Source organism: Erythrolamprus reginae, chromosome 3 (genome assembly GCF_031021105.1).
Source record: "Erythrolamprus reginae isolate rEryReg1 chromosome 3, rEryReg1.hap1, whole genome shotgun sequence".
Taxonomy (NCBI): domain Eukaryota; kingdom Metazoa; phylum Chordata; class Lepidosauria; order Squamata; family Dipsadidae; genus Erythrolamprus; species Erythrolamprus reginae.
Genome location: NC_091952.1, coordinates 175,779,238 through 175,791,330, shown reverse-complemented (window position 1 = coordinate 175,791,330; position 12,093 = coordinate 175,779,238).

The following is a 12,093-nucleotide window of genomic DNA, read 5'->3' as shown; positions in this document are numbered from 1 at the left end:
TGGCTGCATAGCTAGAGGTATAACAAGCAGGAAGAGGGAGATTATGATCCCACTATATAGAATGCTGGTGAGACCACATTTGGAATACTGTGTTCAGTTCTGGAGACCTCACCTACAAAAAGATATTGACAAAATTGAACGGGTCCAAATACGGGCTACAAGAATGGTGGAAGGTCTTAAGCATAAAAGGTATCAGGAAAGACTTAATGAACTCAATCTGTATAGTCTGGAGGACAGAAGGAAAAGGGGGGACATGATCGAAACATTTAAATATATTAAAGGGTTAAATAAGGTCCAGGAGGGAAGTGTTTTTAATAGGAAAGTGAACACAAGAACAAGGGGACACAATCTGAAGTTAGTTGGGGGAAAGATCAAAAGCAACATGAGAAAATATTATTTTACTGAAAGAGTAGTAGATCCTTGGAACAAATTTCCAGCAGACCTGGTAGATAAACCCACAGTAACTGAATTTAAACATGCCTGGGATAAACGTATATCCATCCTAAGATAAAATACAGAAAATAGTATAAGGGCAGACTAAATGGACCATGAGGTCTTTTTCTGCCATCAGACTTCTATGTTTCTATGTAACTCCTTTCTATGCATAGATTGTTTTTGCTCTGTCCCCACCAACCCTATCTTATCCTTGTCCACTGCTTCTTGTTCTTTAAAGATGCTTTTCTCAATCAGAGCAATTCGGTAGTACAGAGACAATTCCTGGCATACACAGAGGTTTTTCCAATGTCATGGCAAGCTTATACAAACAAAGAGGAAGATGAAAGAGTGGTAATTTTCCAGTTGCTTAGGCTGTGTTTTGTTTTCCTTTACATTTTCCTTTCAATTTATTTTTTTAATTTTTTTTTGCTTTACCATAGCAGAGGAATTAAAGGTTTTGGTCCCCGCCCAAGTTTCCCTAATATTCTTCCAAAGGACTTCTGAAAAACCCATACAAGTGAACCTTCAGTAGCACAGGAGATTTCTGCTTATTTGTATTTTTTATTTATTTTTTGGTATTTTTTAGATTTGTATGCTGCCACTCTCCGAAGACTCGGGGCGGCTAACAACAATAAAAAAGACAATGTAAACAAATCTAATATTAAAAATAATCTTTAAAAACCCAATTTAAAGAACCAATCATACATGCAAGCATACCATATATACATTCTATAAGCCTAGGGGGAAGGGAAAATTTCAATTCCCCCATGCCTGACGACAGAGGTGGGTTTTAAGGAGCTTGCGAAAGGCAAGGAGGGTGGGGGCAACTCTGATATCAGGGGGGAGCTGGTTCCAGAGGGTAGGGGCCACCACAGAGAAGGCTCTTCTCCTGGGTCCCGCCAAACAACTTTGTTTAGTTGACGGGACCCGGAGAAGGCCAACTCTGTGGGACCTAACCGGTCGCTGGGATTCGTGCGGCAGAAGGCAGTCCCAGAAGGCTTCTCTTAGCAACCACATAATTTTGATCTTATTGCGACATTTGCTTCTATCAAGGATGAGGACTATCAGGTCCCTGGTCCATATGTGGACTGCATGATTTTTGAATCCAGAAACCATGCCGCTTTTCTTTCTCAGTATTAGTAATAAATCATGCATGCAAAAATTATCCCTTTTCTCTTAGAAATGATAAAAATGTACAAGAAAAACCCACAGGATGGGCAGGACTTGTTTTCCAAAACTTTAGGACAATGATGGCGAACCTGTGGCACGGGTGCCAATGTGGCACGCAGAGCATATCTGCTGGCACGCAAGCTGTTGCCCTAGCTCAGTTCCAACGTGCATGTGTGTGCTGGCCAGCTGATTTTTGGCTCACATAGAGGCTCTGGGAGGGCGTTTTTACCTTCCCCTGGCTCCAGGGAAGCCTTTGGAGCCTGGGGAGGGAGCAATACAAGATTAGATTTTTTAAATTATTTATTTATTTATTTATTTATTTTATTGAATTTGTATGCCGCCCCTCTCCAGAGACGCAGGGCGGCTAACAGCAACATGAAACAGCATATAACAATAATCCAATACTAAAAACATTTAAAAACCCATTATTATAAAAAACCAATCATACATACAGACATACCATGCATAAAATTGTAAAGGCCTAGGGGGAAAGAGTATCTCAATTCCCCCATGCCTGGCAGCAGAGGTGGGTTTTAAGCAGCTTACAAAAGGCAAGGAGGGTGGGGGCAATTCTGATCTCTGGGGGGAGTTGGTTCCAGAGGGCTGGGGCTGCCACAGAGAAGGCTCTTCCCCTGGGTCCTGCCAAGCGACATTGTTTAGTTGATGGGACCTGGAGAAGATTAGATTAGATTAGATTAGATTAGATTAGATTAGATTAGATTAGCCTAATGGGTCTACCAGAATTTGGGAAACAGGATATTTCTGTCCTCCAGAGGGCCTCCAGGGGGCGAGATAAGCTCTTTTTGTCCTCCCCGGCCATTGAATTATGGGTATGTGCACTCACACATGCACAATAGTGCGTGCCCACACTCTTTTGGCACCCAAGGAAAAAGTGTTCACCATCAATGCTATAGGATTTGTTTTCTAAGTGGGGGGGGGGGTGTTTTTGAAATAACATTCCTTTTGCAAACCATTTTGATTTGCCACTTTATGTTAAAAAAGAGATGGCCTATAATTGGAAATGAATTAATTTAGCACTGGCAAAAATGTTGGCGGAACGAGGGGCTACTTGATTTTTAAAGTCCTGCTATGAGTTTTGAAAGCTTTTGAAAAAAGTTGTTGACTTCAGTATGATGTTTTTTAATCTCAGTCCCTGAGGCCTCTAGCTCTATTATTGTCATTTATTTTTGTCTACCTAGCATCCTTTAAATTACAGATTGAAAACATGTTGTCTCCACCTTTATGAATTATATTATAATTCTAAAAGAAACAGGGATAGAAGAAAAAAGCAGTTATGCCTGACATAGCAAATACGTTTCCTGAAAAAAACCTACTGTATCTGTTCGATCAAGCACTGACCACACCAAAAAACCCAATATAGCAAATAATAATATTTTGGTATATGATCTTTAAATTAGCAATCATCAATGCTTATTTATTTGTTCATTTGCAATTTTTAATTTAAATTTAAGTGAAGTTAAGTGTAATCTTGGATTCCCAATTTAAAACTTAATTTATAACCTAAACAAATTTTAAAGTCCATGTTTTGAACAGGTAGGCCTGAGGCAATCATTATAGATGGCCAGCCTGATGACTTAGATATGCCTAATTCACATTTTCACAAGAGACCATAGTGTTGTGGTTAGCTCTGGCCTTGTTCCTGCTCCAAGGATTGTGGGTGTGGGGGAGACATCCACATGCTGCAGGCCTGTTTTTCCCCCAGTGGAATCTGATGATGAAGGCTCCTCTGACCAAGAAAACATGAGTGACAGGGAGGAGGAGAGCCAGGCAGACAGCTCAGAAGGAGATCAATTATCTAGCTCCTCCTTGGATTCAGAACAAGAGTTAATGATACAGCCACGCATGCGGAGAGCGATGCATAGGCAACAACAACTGAGAGATTATTATCAAAGAAAATGAGGCCACCTGTGGTTGGGTGGGGCTGTGGTAATTAGTGAGGCTGCTATAAATAGCAGCCTGTGAGTTTGGCCATTGTGGAGGATTATCTGATCCTTGTGTTTCGTGACTGCTTTACTGACTTTGACTTTTTGTGTGCTGATTTTTCCCCGCTTTGAAACTAAACCAGAGCAAAGTGTGTTTCACTTTGTGAAAGAAGAAGGACTGTGAATTGCCTCACAGCTGCAAGATAAGTATCACAGAACTGATAAGGGACTTGTACAAATTACCAGTTTGTTTGGAGACGAGTGCTCTTTGCTATACCAAAAGAGGGCTTGGTTTAAGTGAATTTTCATTATAAAGAATATTGTTTTGAATTTTCAAACGTGTGTGTGTCTGAAATTTGTACCTGTGAATTTTTGGGAGGATTCTACCAGAAAGTCCAACAGAACACCCAGCCTCTTCATTGGTTAGAAAAAGATCTGGTCCTTTTAAAATAGGGGTCAATAGGGAGTCTGGAATGTGGGGTTTACCATTTCCCCAAATATCCCCCAATAAATTTCTGGAATGTCCAGGAATCTACAGGAAAGTCCAAATAATTTGAAGTAGATGCAATTGTCTATTTCTGAAAACTATTTTTGAACTAATTCGTAACATTCTAGTAAGGAAACTGCACTAGAATTAATGTGTTTTAAGGGGATTATGGTTGAGTATCTTTGTAGATATTTTTTTTTTGCATAGAATCTTTTTTGAGCTCCAATGTATTTTCAGTATCTGTATTCAATACTAGCGCTAAAGATATTTGCATTAACCACAAGGACCTTGTGGTCAGGCAAAACATTAGTTTCTTTTTTATTTTTAAATCAAGCTTCTATTTTTCAATAATCTGAACAGGTTTAAAATTGAATGCACTTAGGTCCCACTTGTTTTTATACATATAATAAACATGTGGTAGATGTAAAAGGGGGCTGGTTTTGTATTGTGTGCTCACGACTGTGAACGTAATTTGTTTTAATACCCGTTCTCCACACACTACTCTCAAAAATATGATTTATACATTTTTTCTGGCCTACTGTCATGTACGAGGTTAGCTGGCTTGCTGAAATTCATTAAAGCTCAGATTGTATTGAATCGGTGCCAAACATGACTACATTTTTGATAATAGAGCCATTTCATTGGGATTAGCATTCTCTAAACCAATCTCTCTTGAAAGGCTAGTTCCTCTCCCCATAATTATAAGTATCTTCCTTGCATCTATAAGGGTTCACATGCCACCATTTTACTTAGCTTCCAATATCTAAAAAGTGAAATAGGAAATTAGCATGCAGACCAGCTTCAAATATAACATTTATTTCCAACAATACTTTGCATGACATATCACCTTATTGGGGAAATGGGTGGTACTGTATATATATATTATTATATATATATATATACACCACCCATATTATACAGACAGATACACCTATCTCAGAGGTATTCTAAGACAAGAACAGTTGCAAGAACTAGGCATGGCTAGTTTAATGAAAAGAAGGACCAGGGGAGACATGATAGCAGTGTTCCAATATCTCAGAGGTTGCCACAAAGAAGGAATCAACCTATTCTCTAAAGCAGAGTTTTCCAACCTTGGCAACTTGAAGATATCTGGATTTCAACTCCCAGAATACCCCAGCCAGCGAATGCTGGCTGGGGAATTCTGGGAGTTGAAGTCCAGATATCTTCAAGTTGCCAAGGTTGGGAAATACTGCTCTAAAGCACTTGAGGGTAGAATAAGAAGCACTGGGTGGAAGCCAGTGAAAGGCTGCACATTTTTTTACTACCATGCTGTGGCCATGGCTTATTTTGTGGGTGTGGCTTGCCAGCCATATGACCAGACAGGAGTGGCTTGATGACCATGTGACTGGGGAGGGTGGCTTAAAGGTCATGTGACTGGCTTAAAGATGGCCAACTTGACGTCACTCATGTCAAGGGTTTGGGTTAGGGTTAGGATGCCTGCCTAACCCTAATTGTATCAGAGATTTCCCTTACTATTACTGAACATCCAAAATATACTATTTAATTCCATGTATGTATACCATGTGTATATACATATTACACACAGGTACACAAAAATATACATTATCTACTATATAGACTGTATGTGTATGTACACACACACATGCACAGCTCTTCTAAAATTATACACATTCAACCTCATTTATTGCGATAGGAAAACATACCCAGAACCCAGAAGGGGGAAAAAGAAAAAGATTTAAAATTTTTCTACCACTTCTTTGTACCTGACCGTACCTTTAGGAGCCCATCACTGCTAGGAGCTGAACAAGGAGAGAAGCAACTTAGAACCTAAGGAGAAATTTCCTGACAGTTAGAACACTTAATCAGTGGAACAGCTTGTCTCCAAGAGTTGTGAATCTCCAACACTGGAAGTTTTAAAGAAGATGTTGGATAACCATTTGTCTGAAATAGTGTAGGGTTTCCTGGCTAAGCAAGGGGTTGGGCTATAAGACCTCCAAGGTCCCTTCCAACTCTGTTGTTGTTATTATTATTACATTAAAATGGGAAATAGCAATAGCTCTTAAACTTATATACTGCTTCACAGTGCTTTACAGCCCTAAGCAGTTTATTGTCGGTATTGCTGCCAACAATTTGGGTCCTCATTTTACCAACCTGAGAAGGATGTAAGGATGAGTTAACCTTGAGCATGGTGACATTTGAACTGCCAAATTGCAGGTAGCCAACAGTCAGCAGGAAGTAGCCTGCAGTACTGCCTTTTAACCACTCCTGCCACCAAAGCTCATGAGTCTTTCAGAAAAAAAAATGTTTAAAAATGGAGAGCATCAGACACTGTTTAGAACAACTATGTCTGTTTTGGTTTTTAATTGTTTTTAGTATTGGATTATTATTATATACTGTCTTATTATTGCTGTTAGCCGCCCCGAGTCTTCGGAGAGGGGCGGCATACAAATCCAATAAATAAATAAATAAATAAATTAAATAAATTAAATAAATTAAATAAATTAAATAAATTAAATAAATTAAATAAACAAACAAACAAACAAACAAACTTTCTAATTTGCCCTTTAATGATTGTTTTTCATCTCACACTTATCCATCATGGTGGCTGCTCATAAATTTGCTTTTGAGATTTCAGTTGCAGTCATTTACTGTATATTCAAAGATGAAGTTTCTCACTTTAAAGTTATTACTCTCAATCTTTTTTGCCACGTGTGTTAAATGAATCACTCATTGTTAAATGAATCACATATTCATTCACTGAATGCTTCCCCTCTGGGAAGATTGCAAATGGTAACCACATGACCCTGAGCCATTGCAATTGTCACAAATATGTTGCCAAGCACCTGAATTTTGATCACATCACTGTGAATGTTGCAACTATCATAGGTGCAAAGGACTGATCCCAAGTCACCTTTTTCAGTGCTGTTGTAACTGAATGATTACTAAATGAATGGTTATTAAGTTGAGGACTGCCCATATTTTAATTGTCCTTTTACACGACTCCATATTTCATGCTATTTTTAGCCCATTATTTTCAGAAAATTAAGACAGATTTTAGTTTTTAACTTATCGCTTCATAAAATTATTCTGTTAAGTTGATTTATGAGCATTTTTGCCTGTTGCGGTCATTATATTTCAATTCATCACTTTAAGGGAGCTGATCCTGAAACTTGCCTCTCACTGCTTATAAGATTTGTGACTCATTGTTCAGATGCCAATCCCATTAAATCAAAGTATGTATGTTTAGAATGACTGCAATTCACAAATGGGTTAAATGTCATCAATATGCATTTCATGTAGTGAAGTGACACTGCATACCCAAAACTTTTTTATTTATAGCTCAAAGTCTTATTCGAAAGATAAATCTCATCAAATGTCAATGCAGATTTAATTTAGTGTTTGGAAGAGACCATTCCTTCCAGTATAACTCCCATTAATTTCAGTAAGGATGAAATGAAAATGTGGTATTTCTTGGCAAGTGTTGCTGGTTTCAAACATTATAGTAAGTCCTCTAGAGAAACAATCACTTACAAGGATTTGTGGTGCTCGGCTGTCTTCTGATGGGAAAAAAGACTGTTATTTATTCCTACGGAGGGTAAATTAAGTGATCTCTTTGTAGATGTTACTATCTTTACCATTTAATGTCCTATTTTAAAATGTAGAATTTGTTCCAGAAAAACTAAAATACAAGTGGTATGTATTTGATAAATTGTCTGGATAAGCCTTAATTACTACTAAACACTATTAAAATGTGCTGACATCCTTTCAATACTTTGTAGATCTTAAAAAATACTTCTTTCTGGCCCTGTTTCCTCCCAGGAGATTCCTAGAGGCCCCACAGAGGCTTCTCCCTGCCTTTTCCTGTTACAGTTTTGGAGGCTCGGGTTTGTAAGTGGAAAATGGTTCTTGAGAAGAGGCAAAAAGATCTTGGACACCTGGTTCTTATCTAGAAAAGTTCGTAAGTAGAGGCGTTTGTAGGTAGAGGTGCCACTGTATAAGATTTTGACTTAATCAAGGAATGAGTCAAATATTAGTGGACATACAGTAGTTCAACTGATTCAATCTACTTGGCTGCTTCTCTAAACAGGAACAAATGAACATGCACACATATGGTATCCCAATACAGACCTCTATTTTATTATGTCTTATAAACGAGACTTAGAACAGTAATTTAGTTTCTTAGAAAAGCTCTGAGGTAGATGTGTGTGTGTGTGTGAGAGAGAATAACAAAATATTTCCCCAAGGTGATTTGTCATGTGAAGTATTGTTGGGGTCTGTAATATGGTAAATGATTTAGCTTTATTAGATAAATGGTCAAAGCAATGGAAACTGCAGTTTAATGTTTCCAAATGTAAAATAATGCACTTGGGGGAAAGGAATCCTCAATCTAAGTATTGCATTGGCAGTTCTGTGTTAGCAAAAACTTCAGAAGAGAAGGATTTAGGGGTAGTGATTTCTGACAGTCTCAAAATGGGTGAGCAGTGTGGTCGGGCAGTAGGAAAAGCAAGTAGGATGCTTTGCTGCATAGCTAGAGATATAACAAGCAGAAAGAGGGAGATTGTGATCCCGCTATATAGAGCGCTGGTGAGACCACATTTGGAATACTGTGTTCAGTTCTGGAGACCTCACCTACAAAAACATATTGACAAAATTGAATGGGTCCAAAGACGGGCTACAAGAATGGTGGAAGGTCTTAAGCATAAAACGTATCAGGAAAGACTTAATGAACTCAATCTGTATAGTCTGGAGGACAGAAGGAAGAGGGGGGACATGATCAAAACATTTAAATATATTAAAGGGTTAAATAAGGTTCAGGAGGGAAGTGTTTTTAATAGGAAAGTGAACACAAGAACAAGGGGACACAATCTGAAGTTCGTTGGGGGAAAGATCAAAAGCAACATGAGAAAATATTATTTCACTGAAAGAATAGTAGATCCTTGGAACAAACTTCCAGCAGACGTGGTTGGTAAATCCACGGTAACTGAATTTAAACATGCCTGGGATAAACATGTATCCATTGTAAGATGAAATACAGGAAATAGTATAAGGGCAGACTAGATGGATCATGAGGTCTTTTTCTGCCGTCAGTCTTCTATGTTTCTGTTTCTAAATGTTATATTTGAAGCTGGTCTGCATGCTAATTTCCAATTTCACTTGAAGAGTAAGTCTAGCAAACTAAATAGCACTCTTTTTTGTGCATAAATATGGCTGTTCAACAATGAACTATAAATGAATAATCTATGATTTTGAAATCAAATGAACCCCTCAATATTACCAAGGATGTGGAAGACATTCCATGCATGAAACAATAACATACAGAAAAGTTGTTTTTGAGCTGATTACACATTTTAATCCTGATGTAGAACAAACCAAAGCTCACTTCTACACACAAGCAAAAATACTTTGTTCCAGTAAGAGAGGAGAGGGAGAAAGAGCAAAAGGCTGAAAGGTTTTTTTGGCTGGCAGGAGGGTTTGGAGGAAGTGTTTCTTTGAGCCAAACCCTGGAAACCAAAATGTTTCAGGCTTTGTTTCTGCCAAACCACAGTGAATTCAAAATAGTTCAGCAGGTGTCATCCATATTCAAGAGGAAACATGTTTTCTATTTTATGCACCCCCTAATCTTAATTAATATGGCTTATTACAAGCCAAATTCCTAACTCAGATATCACGAGAACAAAGTCATGGAAAGGTTTGCAGAATGCACTAAATCTGAGTTCCTTGAATCCTGGATGAATATGCAAATGCAAATTTAAGTTTGAAGGACCATCCCTTCTTAAATTCTGAAAGCAATCCAATGGCACTTTTAGTTATTCTAAAAAAATTGCAGTAGGATGTGATCTTCCTTTACCTCAAAATTTAAAGCTATGAAACCAACAGAACAAAAGTCTAAAAGTGATTCCTTCCAAGAACCAATGGAAGGAAATAATGAATTTGGTTACCAACACAATCAGCTAAGTCCCTGCCACCCTATTACCGAAAGTAGCATTGTAAAAACTGCAGGTGTAGGGCAATATATATTTTATCTACAATACTTTGTTTACTTACCTGAAAGTAACACATATTGGAAAGTAAATAGGCCAAGCCTCATGATGTAACTCATTAGACGCTTTCAATATACCTTCTATCCGTGGCAAACACGTACAATATCTCGACATGCTCCCTTACCTGTCATCCACTGCTTGTCAGGAACAAAATGCCAGGAAAAGCTCTGGACGTTCCTGAAAGCATTTGTGGAATATATGGTTCTTAAGACCTCTGTACAAATACCCATTTATTTGTAGAGCTCACTGGGTGATTTTAGGTCACTCGCTCTCAGGATTGGTGGAGCAACGAGATAATTAGATGACAATTATTTACAGTGATCCCTCGATTTTCGCGATCTCGTTCTTCGCGAAACGCTATATCGCGATTTTTCCACCTGATGACATCACTCTCTTCCTTCCTTTCTCATCTTTCTTTCTCTCTCTCTTTCTCTATCTTGCTTCTTCCTCTCTCACACTCTCTTCCTCCCTCTCTCATCTCTTTCTTTCCTTCTCTCTCTTTCTCTATCTCTCCCCCTCTTGCTGGTGGGTGGCGGGCGGGCGGGCGGCGGGCGGGCGGGCGAGCGGGGGCATCAGCGTTCGGCCGCCCAGCAGCTGATCTGCTCGGTAGCGCAGCAGCAGCGAGGAGCCGAATCGGGTTTTCCCCTTTGCGTGGGCGGCGGGGAAACCCCGATCTTCGTCTGCTCACTGCTGCTGCACTACCGAGCAGATCAGCTGCTGGGCGGCCGCAGCAGCAGCGAGCAGACGAAGATCGGGGTTTCCCCGCCGCCCACGCAAAGAGGAAACTCCGATCTTCGTCTGCTCGCTACTGCTGCGCTACCGAGCAGATCAGCTGCTGGGCGGCCGAAGGAACCTTCCCTGGGTCTTCCCCACCGCCCATGCAAACTCCACCATCTGCGCATGCGCGGCCATGAAAAAAAGGGCACACATGCACAGATGGCGTTTTTACTTCCGCAACCCTACATCGCGAAAAATCGATTATCGTGAGGGGTCTTGGAACGGAACCCTCGCGATAATCGAGGGATCACTGTATATCTCTTTGAGTCATCAAAGAAAGGGTTGGACAATGATGGGGAACCTATGGAAAGAGTGCCATATCTGAGGGCATGCAAGCGCGCATGTGCACCAGCCAGCTGATTTTTGGCCTTCTTTTCCGCTGTTTTTGCTCTCTGAAACCCTGGGGATGGCAAAAAACGGCCCAACCGGAAGATTGTAAATGAACTTCTTGTTGGCCCATTTTTCACCATCCCCAGGCTTCAGGAGGCTTCAGTGAGGCTTGTGTGCATGCGCAGGAGTGGTGGTGCAGTGGGGGACGATAGTTGTACGCATAAGCAGGAGGGGGAAAAATGGGAGAAGGCATGGGTGTGGGTGCAGGCGCGCTCACTTTTGGCACGCGAGTAGTGTTGGGCAAACCAAACTTGCAAAGTTCAGGCTCGTGCCAAACTTTGCAGTGTTCGGCATGCTGAACCTGAACCTTTTTAAAAGTTCGGGTAAAGTTCGGGTTCGGGGTTCGCTCGAACATCGCAAAACGCCGCCGCCCAGGAGGAGAGTGGGGAATCCCATTGTGGGATTTCCCACCTCCTTTTGCTTGCAGCGCCGCAAGCAAAAGGAGGTGGGGAATCCCACGAAGGGATTCTGAGGGCGGGGCTTTGACATCACGGAGACTCCTTCCTCCCCGTTTTGGCCGGCCAGGAAGTAGTCTCCGTGACGTCAAAGCCCCGCCCCTGGAATCCCTTTGTGGGATTCCCCACCTACTTTTGCTTGCAGCGCCGCTGCAGCATCCTTTTCTGTAAAAATAAAAGGAAGCAAAAGGAGGTGGGGAATTATTTTTACAGAAAAGGATGCCACAGCGGCTTGCTGCTGCTTAGGTGCAGGTTCGGCGAACTCACCCGAACTCCACGGCCAAGTTCAGGTGAGTTCGCCAAACCCAAACTTCGTTGGGTTCACCCAACACTACACGTGAGCCAAAAAAGTTTCGTCATCACTGGGATAGGACATAAACACTATAAGGAAAATATTACCATTGTATTAACAT